Here is a 10,911-nt window from a genome sequence, read left to right on the forward strand (position 1 = left end):
CCCAAAGGTACGAATTCGATGACTCCCCGGGCTTTGCTTCTTTAATTATTACTAATCTATACATGTCTTTCGTATTGCAGTCCGCCGCGCGACCTCCCCAACGACTAGGTCTCAGAGGGGAACTCTCCGCTTCCGAACTGGCAGAGAATGGGAGCGCGTCCCACTCTACGCCTTCGCCGATCATCGAGGAGACCGGGGAGGTGTTGTCCCGAAAGAGCCCTCCCGGCCCGTACACGGGGGGGCGGGGGTGATGATGTCATGACCGAGGTTGACACCTCTGTCCCTGAAGACCAGGGGGGAAGATCCCTCTTGGTGAGCAAAGAGGGGGAGCTGATCCATCCCGCCCTCGTCTGAAGGGGGAGCCGGGGCCCCGCCACTAGTGCCAGCCACTGGAGAACGGGTCGTGGCTGGGTGGCCGAACGTGATGAGGAGGCTTTAAATAGCTCCTCCATCGCCTCGGAACACCGCACCCTGATGGGCGTGGTTTTACAAATTGTTCGACCCATTAACAGCGGACTGAAGGAAGCTTGTGGCGGCCTCCTAACCGGCTTCGAGGTAAGCCATGTAATATTTTTTTTCCATAAAGTGAATTTTTTAAGCAAGGTTATGCAATCCTCATATATAGAGTAGCCCCCGAGCACTGGGTAAGTTTGAAAAACTCAGACGGGGATCGAATAGTCGAAGAATGCCTATGATAGTCAAAGTTTAAGTGTAGCCCACGAGTGATGTAGGGTGGAACCCTAGATGGCCGATATTTCACGAAAGGAGCGGATCCCAACGAGGAACACGAAGAACACGAGGGGAAACACGAGGGAAAACACAAGAGAATCACTCAAACCAACAAGATTCGGTCACACATATGCTAGATCCTCGAAACACAAAGAGAGATACACGATCCAAAATCAACAAAGGACGATACAAGAGGTAACCGGTTCTTCTCTGTGAGGAGGTCTTGAGGTCTTCTCCGTGAGGAGGTCTTGAATCCAACGTGGATCTTCTCCGAAGAGGGGCCGCGGTCTCTCTCGTGGAGCAGATCCGTATGGATGAGCGAGGCTCTATCTCACAAATGAGCTATCACAACGCTAACCCTAGAAAGAGGGAGGAGGAGTATATATAGTCTAGGTGGGCGAAGGGGTACATGGGCCTCGGTCCTTTACTGTGCGCAGACAGACGGGGCCGGATGTCCGGGCGTCGGCCCGGACATCCGGGGCTGGGGCCGGACGTCCGGGCTGACGGGGGCTTCTCTTCTGTTCTCTGGATGGAGCTTGTCGGATGTCCGGGCATTGGGGTCGGAAGTCCGGCAGCTCGGGAAGAGCCGGATGTCCGGGCCTTTGGCCGGATGTCCAGTCTCACGTGGTTCAGCTTCGGGTGCGTTCTGTGATGGGCGCCGGATTTCCGGGTGGGGGTCGGATGTCTGGGCTGGCGTGCCGGATGTCCGGGACCTGGAGCTTCGGTTGGGCTGCGGCTGTGGCAGATGCTGAAGGGAATCGTAGCATAATTTAAAATTTTCCTACGCTCACCAAGATGCATCTATGGAGTCTACTAGCAACGAGGGGAAAGGAGTGCATCTACATACCCTTGTAGATCGCGAGCAGAAGCGTTCCAATGAACGTGGATGACGGAGTCGTACTCGCCGTGATCCAAATCACTGATGACCGAGTGCCGAAAGGACGGCACCTCCGCGTTCAACACACGTACGGTGCAGCGACGTCTCCTCCTTCTTGATCCAGCAAGGGGGAAGGAGAGGTTGATGGAGATCCAGCAGCACGACGGCGTGGTGGTGGATGTAGCGGGTCTCCGGCAGGGCTTCGCCAAGCTTCTGCGAGAGAGAGAGCGGTGTTGCAGGGGAGGAGGGAGGCGCCCAAGGCTGTAGGTTGCTGCCCTCCCTCCCCCCCTTTATATAGGCCCCCTTGGGAGGGGGGCCGGCCAAAACCCATCTAGGGTTGGGGGGGCGGCGGCCAAGGGGTGGAAAGGGGTGCCTTGCCCCCCAAGGCAAGGGGGAAGCCCCCCACCCTAGGGTTCCTAACCCTAGGCGCATGGGGGGAGGCCCATGGGGGGACGCCCAGCCCACTAGGGGCTGGTTCCCTTCCACTTTCAGCCCATGGGGCCCTCCGGGATAGGTGGCCCCACCCGGTGGACCCCCGGGACCCTTCCGGTGGTCCCGGTACAATACCGGTAACCCCCGAAACTTTCCCGGTGGCCGAAACTTGACTTCCTATATATAATTCTTCACCTCCGGACCATTCCGGAACCTCTCGTGACGTCCGGGATCTCATCCGGGACTCCGAACAACTTTCGGGTTTCCGCATACATATATCTCTACAACCCTAGCGTCACCGAACCTTAAGTGTGTAGACCCTACGGGTTCAGGAGACATGCAGACATGACCGAGACGCCTCTCCGGTCAATAACCAACAGCGAGATCTGGATACCCATGTTGGCTCCCACATGTTCCACGATGATCTCATCGGATGAACCACAATGTTGAGGATTCAGTCAATCCCGTATGCAATTCCCTTTGTCAAACGGTATGTTACTTGCCCGAGATTCGATCGTCGGTATCCCAATACCTTGTTCAATCTCGTTACCGGCAAGTCTCTTTACTCGTACCGCAATGCATGATCCCGTGACTAACGCCTTAGTCACATTGAGCTCATTATGATGATGCATTACCGAGTGGGCCCAGAGATACCTCTCCGTCACACGGAGTGACAAATCCCAGTCTCGATCCGTGCCAACCCAACAGACACTTTCGGAGATACCCGTAGTGCACCTTTATAGTCACCCAGTTACGTTGTGACGTTTGGCACACCCAAAGCACTCCTACGGTATCCGGGAGTTGCACGATCTCATGGTCTAAGGAAAAGATACTTGACATTGGAAAAGCTCTAGCAAACGAAACTACACGATCTTTTATGCTATGCTTAGGATTGGGTCTTGTCCATCACATCATTCTCCTAATGATGTGATCCCGTTATCAACGACATCCAATGTCCATGGTCAGGAAACCGTGACCATCTATTGATCAACGAGCTAGTCAACTAGAGGCTTACGAGGGACATGGTGTTGTCTATGTATCCACACATGTATCTGAGTTTCCTATCAATACAATTCTAGCATGAACAATAGACGATTATCATGAACAAAGAAATATAATAATAACCATTTATTATTGCCTCTAGGGCATATTTCCAACAGATGCTCCAGGGGCCGAATGTCCGGGGTCATGGCCGGATGTCCGGGTCCTGGAAGTTGTTCTTGACTCCTTCCCGTTGGTTCTCTTCATCCATGAACATGGCGGCTTGTCCGTCTTCACGTGCATCTTCGGGAGCGTCCTCTTGGTACCTAATCATGCACAACATTCCGGACTTAGGTAGTAGCCATGTCTTGAGTGGATCATATGTCATATCACTAAGGAAAGAAGTCGCCTCGGTCTCGACAGCTCTAGCTCGTGCTCGTGTCATGGGTCCTCTTGGCACTTGAAGAGACGATGGTAGGTCCATGGGGTTGACCGTAGGATGCTCCACATCATCTCCCCTCCCTTGGGAAAGATCCGACCTCGGATCGAAATCTTCATCACCATGGTAGGGAGATAGATCGTTGACGTTGAAGATGTCGTTCACGGAGTACTTGTCGAGTGGGATGTCGATCTTGTAGGCGTTGTTGTTGTAGCGGGCAAGCACCTTGAAGGGTCCATCGGCTCGAGGTAGAAGTTTGGACTTGCATTCATTGGGGAAGCGGTCCTTGCGAAGGTGTAGCCACACAAGATCTCCGGTATTGATTGTCATGGGTTGCTTGTTGACGTTGAGCTTGGTCGCGAGTCGTTGTACTTGGCGCTCGTTGGTGTGCCTTGTATCTTCATGCATCTTCTTAAGGAAGTTCACTCGGGCACTCACGTCCATGTTGGTGTGCTCTTGTAGAGGTAGAGTAAGAATTTCCAATGGGGACAACGGGTTGAAACCGTAGACGACCTCGAAGGGGGACTTGCCGGTAGTCGAATGTCTTGCACGGTTGTAGGCGTACTCGGCGATAGGTAGGTACCCCTCCCACTCCTTGATGTTCTTCTATATCAACACGCGTAGTAGAGTGGAGAGCGTACGGTTCGTCACCTCCGTTTGGCCGTCGGTTTGAGGATGGTATGCCGAAGAGAACAGGAGCTTGATTCCGAGCTTGGCGCATAAGGTCTTCCAAAAGTAACTCAAGAACTTGACGTCGCGGTCCGAGACAATCGTCTTTGGCACTCTGTGTAGGCGCAAGATTTCTCTACAAAAAAGATTTGCAACATGTGAAGCATCGTCTATCTTGTTGCATGGTATGAAATGTGCCATTTTAGAGAATCGGTCCATAGCAACAAAGACGGAATCCTTTCCATTTCTAGTTCTAGGCAAACCAAGCACAAAATCCATGCTAATATCTTCCCATGGTTGGTACGGAATTGGGAGAGGCATGTAAAGGCCATGAGATTGAGCTTTTGACTTAGCTTTGCGACATGTCGAACATCGGTTTGTGAAGCGTGAGACGTCGCGGAACATCTTGGGCCAATAATAGTTCTTGGAGAGCGTAGCCAATGTCTTGTCGCGTCCAAAGTGTCCCATTAGTCCTCCTCCATGAGATTCTTGCAAAAGCAACAAACGAAGAGAAGACTCGGGGATGCAAGGTTTGTTAGCTCTCATAAGATAATCATCTTTGATGTAATAGCGTTCCCAAGATGTATGCGTCAAACATTTGGCATAAGGAATAGGAAAAGTAGGATCATTCGCATACAAGTCTTTTATGTGCTCAAAGCCGATGACATTTAATTCAAGTTTAGTAACAAGCATGCATATACGGGAAAGTGCATCCGCCACAACATTTTCTTTGCCTTTTATGTATTTGATGACATAATGAAATGACTCTATAAATTCACTCCATTTAGCATGACGTTTGTTCAACTTAGTTTGACCCTTAAGATACTTAAGCGTTTCATGATCATTATGAATGATAAATTCATGAGGGCGAAGATAATGTTCCCATTCACGCAAAACTCGCACTAAAGCATATAGCTCTTTGTCATAAATGGGATAATTGAGTTGCTCTCCGGAGAGTTTCTCACTAAAGTATGCTATGGGGCGCTTCTCTTGCCTTAACACACCTCCTATGCCATTACCACTAGCATCGCAATGAATTTCAAAGGGTTTGTCAAAGTTGGGTAATGCAAGCACGGGAGCATGTGTAAGCAAATTCTTAAGCTCATCGAATGTGGTATCTTGGGATGTTCCCCAAACAAATGGCGCATTCTTCTTACTCAAAGCATGTAAAGGGGAAGCGATGGTGCAAAAATCCTTCACAAATCTACGATAGAAACCGGCTAGACCAAGAAAACTAAGCACTTGTTGCAAGTTGGTTGGTTGGGGCCAAGTTTTAATAGCATTGATCTTAGATTCATCAACATGAACACCCTTAGAAGACACAACAAAACCCAAGAAAACAAGCTTATCAACACCAAAAAGGCATTTGTCCATATTAGCATAAAGTCGCTCTTTCCTAAGGGTTTGCAACACGGTTCTAAGATGGGTGACATGATCTTTGAGAGAATTGCTAAACACAAGAATATCATCAAAGTAGACCACAACAAATACACCAATATAGGGTCGAAGAACAAAATGCATCAGTCGCATGAAGGTGCCGGGTGCTTCGGATAAACCCATAGGCATAACAAGCCATTCATATAAGCGAAACTTGGTCTTAAATGCATTTTCCATTCATCACCTTCTTGGATGCGTGTTTGATAGTAGCCACTTTTAAGGTCAATTTTAGAGAAAATGACGGCTCCGCTAAGTTCATCTAGCATATCATCTAGTCGTGGAATAGGGTAATGATAATGCACGGTAATAGCATTGATAGGACGACAATCGGAACACATGCGAAATGTATCATCTTTCTTGGGGACTAGGATTACTGGTACGGCACAAGGGCTCAAACTCTCTCATACATGGCCGTTGTCGATGAGATGTTGTACTTGCCGTTGGATCTCCTTAGTTTCCTCGAGGTTGACGCGGTAGGGAGCCTTGTTAGGAAGGGGTGCTCCGGGGATGAGGTCGATTCAGTGCTCAATGCCTCGTAGTGGAGGTAGACCCGGAGGTAGCTCGTCAGGGAAAACATCTTGAAATTCTTGCAAAAGAGAAGATAACACTAAAGGTAGATTGTGAGAGGTGTTAGCTTTTGGTGCCTCGTCCTTGCACAAAAGGACATAGTGCATGACACTTGATGGGTTCTCACACACTTCTCTCATCTCACGTTTAGTGGCAAATAGGACTAAGTTTTTCTTGTCGCTCATCATGGAGGCACTCAATTTTGGCTTGTGGCGCTAACTCTCGTTAGGGTGGTTCGCTCTGATAGAGGCAAAGGTGTCCCGTCTTTCGATGAGATGATGAATATCGCTTTGATGGAAGTCGACTTTGACGATCCGACTACGAACGTGCGAGGACGTCGCGCCTTAGCAATCGCTAAACCAACTCCGAGAGGTTATCGACCACGCCGGAGCACGATCAACCTGACCACGAGGGTCTGTTTCCTGCGAGCAAACGAAGAACAGGCAAGAAACTGAGATTGCAATCTGGATATTGCGAATATAAGATGAAAGCTTTATTGATCAAGGTGGGGTTCTGTGACGCCTTTGTCTGGTCGCTGAACACAAACGAAGTACGCGAAGTTGCAGCTATGGCGAACTTTTAATCTAAACAAAACCCAAGGAAAAAGCTACTAGATGGATCTACTTATATAGGAGCAAGGGGTGGCGGCCAAGGAGGTGGGAGGACGTCCCAAGGCAGCCTAAAACCAACCCTAGGTCGTACAAGGCTCATGGGCCCAAGTGGAGGTGATGCAACACCTTTGGACTTGTAGTTTGACTCGGATTCTGGTGCAACGTCAGATCGTTTCGACCATAACTCAATGCTCCGGACGAATTTAAGGGTGAATCCAATTGGGCTGGAAAGAGCACGAAATCTAGTTTCCAACAAAAAAAGAATCACCCAATTCGGAGTCCGTATGAAAAAGTTGTTGGCGTTTTGAGTCAGGTATGTTTGTGCAGTCCGAATCTGAATCCAGAACGTGAGAGACTTGGACTCTATCTTCTCTTGGCCCAAAAGTGACGTGAGAGGACTTTTTGAACAGAACCTAAACTTCTACTTTTGCCTTATCTTCATATGTGGACTGTACAAATGTCTCATACACCTGCAATTAGACAAAACACAAAAGTGTGTGAAGTATTTTTGTTCTCGATAACATAATAGATTATTGAATAGTTTGCACTAGAAATCACCTGACAAATATGCATGTATGCAATATTTTTGGTCGTATCCAAGGTAGTCATGTCCTCATCATCCTCCCCTTCTTGAAAACAAAGCCGTCCTCGGCGTTGCTTAATCTGAAATGTGGCTAACAAAAGAGACAAGGTGTACATGTTGTATATGTATATGTCATCCATTTTTACTTCCCGTGGATTTTGCACATATGACACATGTATACATGAGTAACTTTCATAGTTAATAAAATATAAAGCCAAAATATTATCACAAGAAGTAGAAGGCATGAAAGTATTGCAACTCAGTTTGCACATATAAGTGAAGCTCTTATTCATATGAAAAGATTGACAATATTCATCATTAAACCATCCCAACATTGATGAACCATCACCAAGATTAGAGGTCATATCAAAATGATTAAACATTGGCACAATTATTTTCAAACATATTTGATCCAAATCTGATTTATTCCCTGATTCACTTGATTCTTTTGCATCGATAGTTAATTCAATGGGCTCACTCAAAATTGTTTGATCACATGGCAAAGTCAAATCATCAACATAGTCCTCTAAGGTAGCTGGTGTGATCAAAGTAGTGGGTAGCTCACCGCATGGTGCACTTAAATTGACAAGACATTCATCATACTCATGTGGAAGTGGAAGATTAGTACCTTTGTCATTACCTCTTATGATCAACTCAGATGAGGTAGGCACTCTCGGTGATGATGTGTCACATGGTGGAGGTGATGTAGTCCTCACAACAACGGATGTGGTTGTCATAGTATGCTTAGTAGTTGAAGGGACAACCGTATCAACTCTTGGAATGTGCATCTCGCACTTGTTCTCCTTGTGCGCAACACGTCGTTTTATTTCCTGTTCAGCTTTGCAAGCAAGATGAAACAAATGGTCCATAGGATAACACTCTTCATGTATTAGTATCTCCTGAATGTCACGATTTAATCCTCCCCAAAATCTATCCATAAAATCTTCTTCACTTTCTTCTAAAGAGGAATGCAGCAAGGTAGTTTGTAAAGTATCATAATATTTCGTTACGGTGTCACTACCTTGTTTTAAATGTTGCAACTTTGTAATCATGTCACGAGTATAATAAGCGGGAACGAATGTATGTCGCATGGCAAGTTTCAAATCATCCCAAGTAGTAGGTATATCATTAGGGTGTAACCGACAATATTCACTCCACCAAACTACAGCATAACCAGTGAAAGAACCAACCGCAACCTTAACTTTTTTACGTACATCAAAATTATTGGAAGCAAATATATTATTTAGGTCAAACTCCCATTCAATATATAAAGCATGATAGAGGCAAAGGTGTCCCGTCTTTCGATGAGATGATGAATATCGCTTTGATGGAAGTCGACTTTGACGATCCGACTACGAACGTGCGAGGACGTCGCGCCTTAGCAATCGCTAAACCAACTCCGAGAGGTTATCGACCACGCCGGAGCACGATCAACCTGACCACGAGGGTCTGTTTCCTGCGAGCAAACGAAGAACAGGCAAGAAACTGAGATTGCAATCTGGATATTGCGAATATAAGATGAAAGCTTTATTGATCAAGGTGGGGTTCTGTGACGCCTTTGTCTGGTCGCTGAACACAAACGAAGTACGCGAAGTTGCAGCTATGGCGAACTTTTAATCTAAACAAAACCCAAAGTCTAAACGACGCCCTAAGGGCTGTATATATGGAGGAAGAGGGGGGGAATTTCGTGGCCCTTGAGGAAGGGGTCCGAAACCAACCCTATCTCTTGTTTCCCCACACATACGGACTCTAAAAACAGCCTATACTTATGTATTTCGAAATTACATGGGCCTGGCCCAATAATAAGGTGACGCAGCACCTAGAATAGCCTCTGGACGAAAGTTATGAAGTAGCATCTGGTATATTTCGTCCAAGGCTTCATGCACGCATTATGGTGGCTTCAACGTCCTGAAATCATCACTTGTAACTCCGTTCTTGTTCCCCATGCGCATGCCATCATCTCCATGCTTGTTCTTGCTCCAATGTTCATCCTTCTCAAAGCTAGGCCCTTCATTTGTAAGCAAAACAAATGTATCCAATTTAGGCAGCATCATATTCTCATGAACATTAGAATCATTAGCAAGAAACGAAAGTACCTGGTAATTTAATTGGCGTGCGCGAGCTCTAGTAATTGGTCCAGTATGTATAGCAGCAGGGACTGTGGGTGTAATAATTGTATTGATGTCCTCATCATCCTCCCCTTCTTGAAATGAAGTCGTCCTCGACGGAAGCTCATCTTCCTCACCCAAATAAGGCTTCAAATCTGCAATATTAAAAGTGGGACTAACCCCAAAATCTGCAGGCAGCTCAAGTTTATATGCATTATCATTTATTTTCTCTAACACCTTAAAAGGACCATCAGCACGTGGCATTAGCTTTGATTTGCGCAAATCAGGAAATCTATCCTTACGCAAATGTAACCAAACAAGATCTCCAGGTGCAAACACAACATGTTTTCTACCCTTATCTCCAGCAAGTTTATATTTAGCATTCATACGCTCAATGTTTTCCTTAGTTAACTCATGCATTTTTAAGATCAATTCAGCACGTTGTTTAGCATCAAAATTAACCTTCTCCGAAGATGGAAGAGGCAACAAATCAATAGGTGCACGAGGTAGGAAACCATACACAATTTCAAAAGGGCACATCTTAGTAGTAGAATGCAATGAACGATTATAAGCAAACTCAATATGAGGTAAGCAGTCTTCCCACATTTTCTTATTATTCTTCAAAACAGCCCTAAGCATAGTAGACAATGTTCTATTGACTACTTCAGTTTGTCCATCAGTTTGGGGGTGACAAGTAGTACTAAAAAGCAGTTTAGTCCCCAACTTAGCCCATAAACATCTCCAAAAGTGGCTAAGAAATTTAGTATCACGATCTGAAACAATAGTATTTGGCACACCATGCAAGCGAATAATTTCACGAAAGAACAAATCAGCAACATTAACAGCATCATCGCTTTTATGACATGGTATAAAGTGCGCCATTTTCGAGAATCTATCCACGACAACAAATATGCTATCCCTCCCCTTCTTTGTTCGAGGTAAACCTAAAACAAAGTCCATAGATATATCCTCCCAAGGAACACTAGGTACAGGCAAAGGCATATATAAACCATGAGGATTGAGTCGTGACTTAGCTTTTTGACATGTAGTGCAGCGAGCAACAAAACGCTCAACATCCCGTCTCATCTTTGGCCAAAAGAAATGTGTAGCAAGTACGTCCTCCGTCTTCTTCACGCCAAAGTGTCCCATTAATCCTCCTCCATGCGCCTCCTGCAACAACAAAAGACGAAGAGAGCTAGCTGGAATGCATAGCTTGTTAGCACGGAACACAAATCCATCATTAACGACAAACTTGTTCCAGGTTCTTCCTTCTTTACAATTCTGCAATACATCTTTAAAATCAGCATCATGCACATATTGATCTTTGATGGTCTCCAAACCAAATATTTTGAAGTCAAGTTGTGAAAGCATAGTATAGCGACGAGACAATGCATCAGCAATAACATTTTCTTTACCCTTCTTGTGTTTAATGACATAAGGGAAAGTTTCAATGAATTCAACCCATTTAGCATGTCTAC

This window comes from Aegilops tauschii, chromosome 3 (genome assembly GCF_002575655.3).
Source record: "Aegilops tauschii subsp. strangulata cultivar AL8/78 chromosome 3, Aet v6.0, whole genome shotgun sequence".
NCBI lineage: Eukaryota > Viridiplantae > Streptophyta > Magnoliopsida > Poales > Poaceae > Aegilops > Aegilops tauschii.